Below are 7,441 nucleotides of genomic sequence, written 5' to 3' on the forward strand. Positions count from 1 at the left end.
GGCTGCATAGTATTCCATGGTGTACATATACCACAGTTTGTTGATCCATTCGTGGATCGATGGGCACTTGGGCTTCTTCCATGAACTGGCAATTATGAATTGGGCTGCAATAAACATTCTGATACAAATATCTTTGTTGTAATGTGATTTTTGGTCACTTGGGAATATACCTAATAAAGGTATTGCAGGGTCAAACGGCAGGTCTATTTTTAGTTCTCTAAGTGTTCTCCAGATGTCTTTCCAAAAGGAACATATTGGTTTACATTCCCATCTTTGCTTTTATTAAATCATAGCTGTGTAAAATAATGCATTTATGGGGTACAATGTGCTGGTTTTATATGCATTTTGAAATACTTACAACAAACTGGTTGACATAGCCTTCACCACACTTTTTTTTAATTTATTTTTTATTAGATCATAATTGTATACATTAATTCTATCATAGGATACAGTGTGCTGCTTCCATATGCAGTTTGGAAAACTCTCATCCAACTGGCTAACATAGCCATCATGTCTTTCTCATAATTGTTGTGTTAAGACATTTATATTCAACCTTTAGCTGCAATACAGATATCTGTACCAGAATGTTCATTGCAGCCCAATTCACAATTGCTAGGTCATGGAAGAAGCCCAAGTGCCCATCGACCCATGAATGGATCAATAAATTGTGGTATATGTACACCGTAGAATACTATACAGCCACAAAGAAGAATGGAGACCTTGCCTCCTTCATGTTTACATGGATGGAGCTGGAAAATGTCCTCCTTAGCAAAGTATCTCAAGAATGGAAGAAAAAGTATCCAATGTACTCAACACTATTATGAAACTAATTGTTACCTATCTTAGGAAAGCTACAATCCAAATGGAGCCCTAGACTACAGGGAAAGGGAAGTGGGGGAGGAAAGGAGGAGGATGGGTGAAGACAATGATATTGTGGGGGCCACGCCTATAATTTATCCTATTAGAATCACCACACTTTCTTAATTATTGTGTTAAGACATCTATACTTGGGGGATTCTGGGAAGACGGCCAACTGGTAGCAACCCTGGTCAGAGGCTCCTGAGCAAAGGAAGAAAAACTGCTTGAAATCAGAATCTATGAAGCCAAAGATGGGGAGCGGAGCCCAGAAATAGTTCAGGAAGCTGTAAATCCAAGGAAGAGCATTTAAGAACACAAAATACAGGTACGAAGCGGGTCCCAGAACTGCTTGCTAGAGCCACACACTTCCTGCGGGCTGTGGGTGGCCACAGAGAAGTCCCCTGCTCCGGGCAGACACAGAACTACTTGCTAGAGCCATGTGCACCCCACGGGCAGTGGCAGAGGAGTCTCCCACTCTGGGAGGGCCCAGAACTGCTTGCTAGAGCCACACACCTCCTGCAGGTGACGGGTGGTCGCAGAGGAGTCCCTTGCTCCAGGAAGCCACAGAATTACTCACTAGACACTTATGCACCCCACGGGTGGTGGCAGAGGAGTCGCCCACTCTGGGAGGGCCCAAATCTGCTTGCTAGAGCTGCGCACCCCATGGGCGGCAGAGGAGATCCCCACTCAAGGGCTCTGGGTGGTCCCAGAACTGCTTGCTAGAGCTGCTCACCTCCTGCAGGTGGCGGGTGATTGCAGAGCAGTGCCCTGCACTGCGAAGACACAGAATTACTTACTAGAGACTCGCACACCCCACAGGCAGTGACAGAGGAGGCCTCAACTTTGGGAGGGCCCAGAACTGCTTGCTAGAGCCACATGCCCCATGGACAGCAGAAGACCTCCCTGCTCCAGGACTCTGGGTGGGCCCAGAATGGCTTGCTAGAGCTGCACACCTCGGGCAGGCAGCAGGTAACCACAGAGGTCTCCCCTGTCTCAGGCAGGCACAGAACTACTAGCTAGAGCCACGGACACCCCATGGGTGGTGGCAGAGGAGTTCCCCACTTGGGGCAGGCCCAAAACTGCTTGCTAGAGTTGCACACCTCACAGGTGGCAGAGGAGATCCCCGCCCCAAGCTCCTACTCTGGGAAGGCCCAGAACTGCTTGATAGTGCCACGGGCTTCCTGCAGACAGTGGTGGAGACAGTGGTGGGTCCAGGAAGACCCAAAACATCTTGCTAGAGACACACACACCACAGGGGCCAGCAGAGGATTTCCCCACTCCAGGCACCCATGATGGGTGGGCCCAGAACTGCTTGCTAGAGCCACGTGTGCCCTGCAGGCAGAGGTGGAGAAGTCTACTGCCCTGGGCGGGCCCAGAATTCTTTGCTAGAGCCACGTGCATCCCACGGGCAGAGGTGGAGGAGTTACCGCTCTGGGATCCATGCTGGGAGGACATAGATCGGCTTGCTAGTGCCGCATGTGTCCAGTGGGTGATGGTGAAGTAGTCCTCCACTCCCCTCCACCCAGCTACACTGGCAGGGCTGAACTAGGACTGATCTGGTCGCTCGCATGCCCTGCGCCACCGCTGTCATTACCCCACCACCTGGCTGCTCCAGGGGGACTGAACTAGGACTGATCTAGCCTCTACAGTTCCCCTGTTCCACAGATTGCCCCAGCGGGGCCGAACTAGGACTGATGCAGCTACTGCCAGTCTCCTGCTCCACAGTTGTCCTGGCAGGCCAAATGAGGTCTAATCTAGCTATGCACACTGCCCTGCAGCTGCTGTCATTCCACTACACCCCGGTTGCCCCAGAACCCAAGAACTAGGAGAAGACAACAGACACACTCTGTCTGTCTCTCTGGGCAGCCAGAAGAAGTCACCAACTGAATGGTTCTGATAAGACCTCCAAACAAGGTAAACTCAGCATGGGGTGGAATCAGCGGGAAAAACTCTGGCAACTTGAATAACCAGAGTGGATCAACTCCCCCAAAGAAAAATGGGGTAGACGTAATTGGAGACACCATCCATAAACAGATGGCTGAGATGTCAGAAATCAAGTTCAGAATGTGGATAGCAAATAAGATTAACAGAATGAAAGAAAGGAATTAGAAGTTCAAGAAATAATTCAAAAGATTTCTCAAGAAATTATTCAAAAGATATCTCAAGAAATTATTCTAAACATGTCTCAAGAATTCAACAATTTCAAAGATAAAATGATCAAAGATTTTGAAACACTGAGACAAAAGGTTGCAGCCTTCAAAGATCTGAAAGATACAGTGGAATCCCTCCATAACAGGGTGGAACAGGCAGAAGAAGGGATCTCTGATTTTGAAGACAAAGGTTTTGAAGAAACCCAGGAGAGCAAAGATCAAAAGGAATGAGGAGCAAAAACGGATCTCACTCTCAGAGACCTCTTGGATAATTCAAAGAAAACTAATATTCGCCTTATAGGAATCCCTAAAGGTGATGAAGTTGCTTCACAAAACACAGAGGCTCTTCTTCATGAAATTATGAAAGAGAACTTTCCAGACATGCCAAAAGATTCTGAAATTCAGATAGCAGATCATTTCAGAACCCCAGCACAACTCAACCCAAGCAAGACATCCCCCAGACACATCATAATTAACTTCAACAAAGTTAAGATGAAAGAGAAAATTCTGAAAGCAATCAAATGTAAGAAAACCATAACCTACAAAGGGAAGGATATTAGAATGACTGCAGACCTGTCTGCTGAAACCTTTCAGGCTAAAAGAGAGTGGTCATCGACTTTTAACCTCCTAAAACAAAACAACTTTCAACCTAGGATCCTGGAGCCAGCTAAAATGAGTTTTATCTATAATGGAGAAATTAAATATTTTAACAACATTCACATGTTGAAGAAATTTGCCATAACTAAACCAGCTCTCCAGGAAATTCTCAAATCTATCCTCCATAATGACCAGTGCAATCCTCCACCTCAAAAGTAAACCCCCTCAGAAACTTTTGATCAAATTCCAACTTCCACAATGACAAAAGGATTAAAAATGTCTATTGGACTTTTGAGCAACACAATGCCCAAAATGTTACCAGGCTTCTCGATAATTTCAATCAATGTGAATGGCTTAAATTGTCCTCTAAAGAGGCACAGATTGGCTGATTGGATACAGAGACTCAGACCAGACATCTTTTGTATACAAGAATTTCACCTTACCTTAAAAGACAAATACAGACTCAGGGTGAAGGGATGGTCATCTATATTCCAGGCTAATGGAAAGCAGAAAAAAGCAGGTGTTGCAATTTATTCACAGATACAATAGGTTTTAAACCAACAAAAGTAACCAAAGATAAAGATGGCCACTTTATATTTGTTAAGGGCAATACTCAATATGATGAGATTGTTGGGTCTGAGAAATCCTCCCAAATTAGCCCAAACAGACAAACTTGAGACACGCTCCGATGTAAAGGGCATAAGGTGAGATTTATTTCAGACTGGTCTGGACCCTCCTGGCATGCAGGCCTAGGACGAGCCCCAAACTCGGGGTGAAGGCAGTTTTTACAGGGTACAGAAAGCAAAAAGGGGAAGAAGGGTACGAGTACACTTTTGATTGGTGGTTGGTGAGATCACTAGTAAAGAAAGGTTTGCACTGGTGGCTGATGATTTCACTAGTACAGGTGAGGGGGATTTCTTAACTGGGGCTTGATTAAGTGGCTGGAGGGAAATTACCTGTCAGGGTAAAAGAAACTTATTGTTTATGGCAGTAAGGTGACTCAGTTAATAAGGAATTGGGGGCTTATTGCTCTGTTGCCCAAGGTGGCACTATATGGTTGAGCAACTCGGAAAGGAATGAGAAAGGTTGCAGGGTGGGCCCTGCAGATATGGTTGAGCAACTAGGAATGGAATGGGGAGGGCTGCAGGATGGGCCCTGCAGGCCAGGGGCCCAGGAACAGAACTTATGTGGTAAACAATAAAATGGAGCTGATCTGGTCCTCACATTCCCCTCTCTCTTTTGTAACTGAGGCTCAATCTTGAGCCTTATCTTCTGTAGTATGCATGGGAGTATATTGGGAACAGAGGACAAATAGTTGAACGGCATTGATTCTGGCCTGCACAAAAACAATAAGGTGATTGATGATACAGGGTCCCAGAGTTAGTAGTAGGAGTAGGATTAGGAGGTGGCCAGCAATTGCTGGTAGTAAAGTGGTGAGCCAGGGGGACCTGTGGAATAGGGACTCATATCATGACTGAGATTGTTTCCGCTCTAGTTTGAGTTTTCGGAGTCCTTCTCTAACTATTTCCATAGATTGTTTTACTACTCCTGAATGATCTGCATAAAAACAACATTCTTCTCCTAGGGCTGCACATAATCTTCCCTGTTGCAGGAATAATAAATCTAGGCCTCTGCAGTTTTGTAAAACAACTTCTGAGATGGAAGTTAGGGAGTCTTGTAAAAGGGAAATGGATTTTTCTATTCGTTCTATGTCTAAGTCTATTGCTGCCCCTAAAGCTTTATAGTTCTGGTCTTGTAAAGATTAAGAAGTTGCCCCAGTGGCTGCTCCCGCACCTGCAAGGCCCAGAAGTAATGTTATTGTGAGCACAGTGAATGGCTCTCTGCGTTGCCTCAGAAGCTGGTGTCCTAAATTTAAATACGTATCTTGTTCAGTGTGATAGATTAGGCGAGGAAACAGCTGCACTGCCACACAGAAGTCCTTAGTTAAGTTTAGTACAGTGCCATGTAAGCAGGGGGTTAAGCCAGTGGTGCAAGCCCACCAAAGAGTTCTTGAAGGCTGAAGGTATTGTGATTGGTTCCAGAAATAGGAGCTATTGCAGAGGTGTGCAAACTGGGCAGTGGGAAAACCTACACATAGGCCCTGTCCTGACACTGAGGGGAGGGTGAGTCAGGGTCCCTGCTGTTTCCATCAGCAGGCACTACTATACTGAGCCACCATAGGGGTCTCTTTTATGGCTATTGCCTCATAATAAGGGGGTTTAGCCAGGAAGCATAGCCAGCAAGACTTAGTAAGGTCTGGCCTAGATCTATTTAATACCTGATAGCTTTTGGTAAGGATATCCGAAAGTGGGGGTTCCCCTACTGAATTAGGGGCAACAACTATGGGAGATTTGAGAGTAGGGGGGACGGGGGGTTGTTTGGTGGTACTCAGGTTACGCCGGGGGGTCCTTGGACGAGGAAGGATGAGGTTGGGACCTAGAGCCTGGGGAGATGTGGGCCTTAAAGGTGTGTATATTACTTTTTTTTTTTCTTTTTATTTTTATTTTCTGGTTTTTTTTTTTTATTTTTCTTATTTTTTTTTATTGAATGGTAACTGTGTACATTGATACAGTTTGGGGGTACAATGTGGTGTATTCACACACAATCCAAGACACTTCCACCAAACTGATTAACATAGCCTTCATGTAAATTTCTTAGTTATTATGTCAAAACATTCATATTCTACTCATAGAAAGATTCACTTGTACCCTTGCAAGATGAACCACAAAAGTGAACCCTCGAATCCCTCTCCCTCCACCGTCTCCTCCCTCCCTCGCCCCTCCCCATATCCTTAGGTTGTTATTAGGTTATAGCTAATAAAAAGGTTTAAATTAATTTCATAATAGGTGTGTGTACATTGGATACGTTTTCTTCCATTCCTGTGATACTTTGCTAAGAAGAACATTCTCCAGCTCCATCCATGTGAACATGAAGGATGTAAAGTCTCCATCTTTCTTTATGGCTGCATAGTATTCCATGGTGTACATATACCACAGTTTGTTGATCCATTCATGAATCAATGGGCACTTCGGCTTCTTCCATGACCTGGCAAATATGAATTGGGCTGCAATAAACATTCTGATACAAATATCTTTTTTGTAATGCGTTTTTGGTTGTCTAGGAATATACCTAATAAAGGAATTGCAGGGTCAAACGGCAGGTCTATTTTTAGTTCTCTAAGTGTTCTCCAGATGTCCTTCCAAAAGAAAAGTGCTAGTTTCCATTCCCACCAGCAGTGTAGGAGTGTTCCCTTTTCTCCACATCCACGCCAGCATCTCTGGTTTGGGGATTTAGTGATATGGGCTAATCTTATGGGAGTTAGGTGATATCTCAAAGTAGTTTTGATTTGCATTTCTCTGAAGATTAAGGATGGTGAGCACTTTTTTATATATCTGTAGGCCATGCGCCGATCTTCAGAGAAATTTCTCTCCAACTCCCTTACCCACCCTGAGATGGGATCACTCGTTTTCTTCTTGCTAATACTTTTAAGTTCTCTATGGATTCTGGTTATTAAACCTTTGTCCAAGTTATAACCTGCAAAAATCTTCTCCCATTCTGAGGGCTGTCTGCTTGCCTTGCTTACTGTGTCCTTGTCTGTGCAGAAGCTCTTTAGTTTGACCAGGTCCCAATAGTGTATTTTTGATGTTGCTTCAATGGCCCGGGGTGTCCTCCTCATAAAACGTTTGCCCAGGCCGATTTCTTCAAGTGTTTTCCGTGCACTTTCTTCTAGTATTTTTATGTTTTCATGTCTTAAGTTTAAATCTTTAATCCAGTGAGAGTCTAACTTAGTTAATGGTGAAAGGTGTGGGTCCAGTTTCAGTCTTCTACAGGTTGCC

The sequence above is a fragment of the Otolemur garnettii genome, unplaced genomic scaffold, assembly GCF_000181295.1.
Source record: "Otolemur garnettii isolate 467f Iridium unplaced genomic scaffold, OtoGar3 scaffold00296, whole genome shotgun sequence".
NCBI classification, from domain to species: Eukaryota; Metazoa; Chordata; class Mammalia; order Primates; family Galagidae; genus Otolemur; species Otolemur garnettii.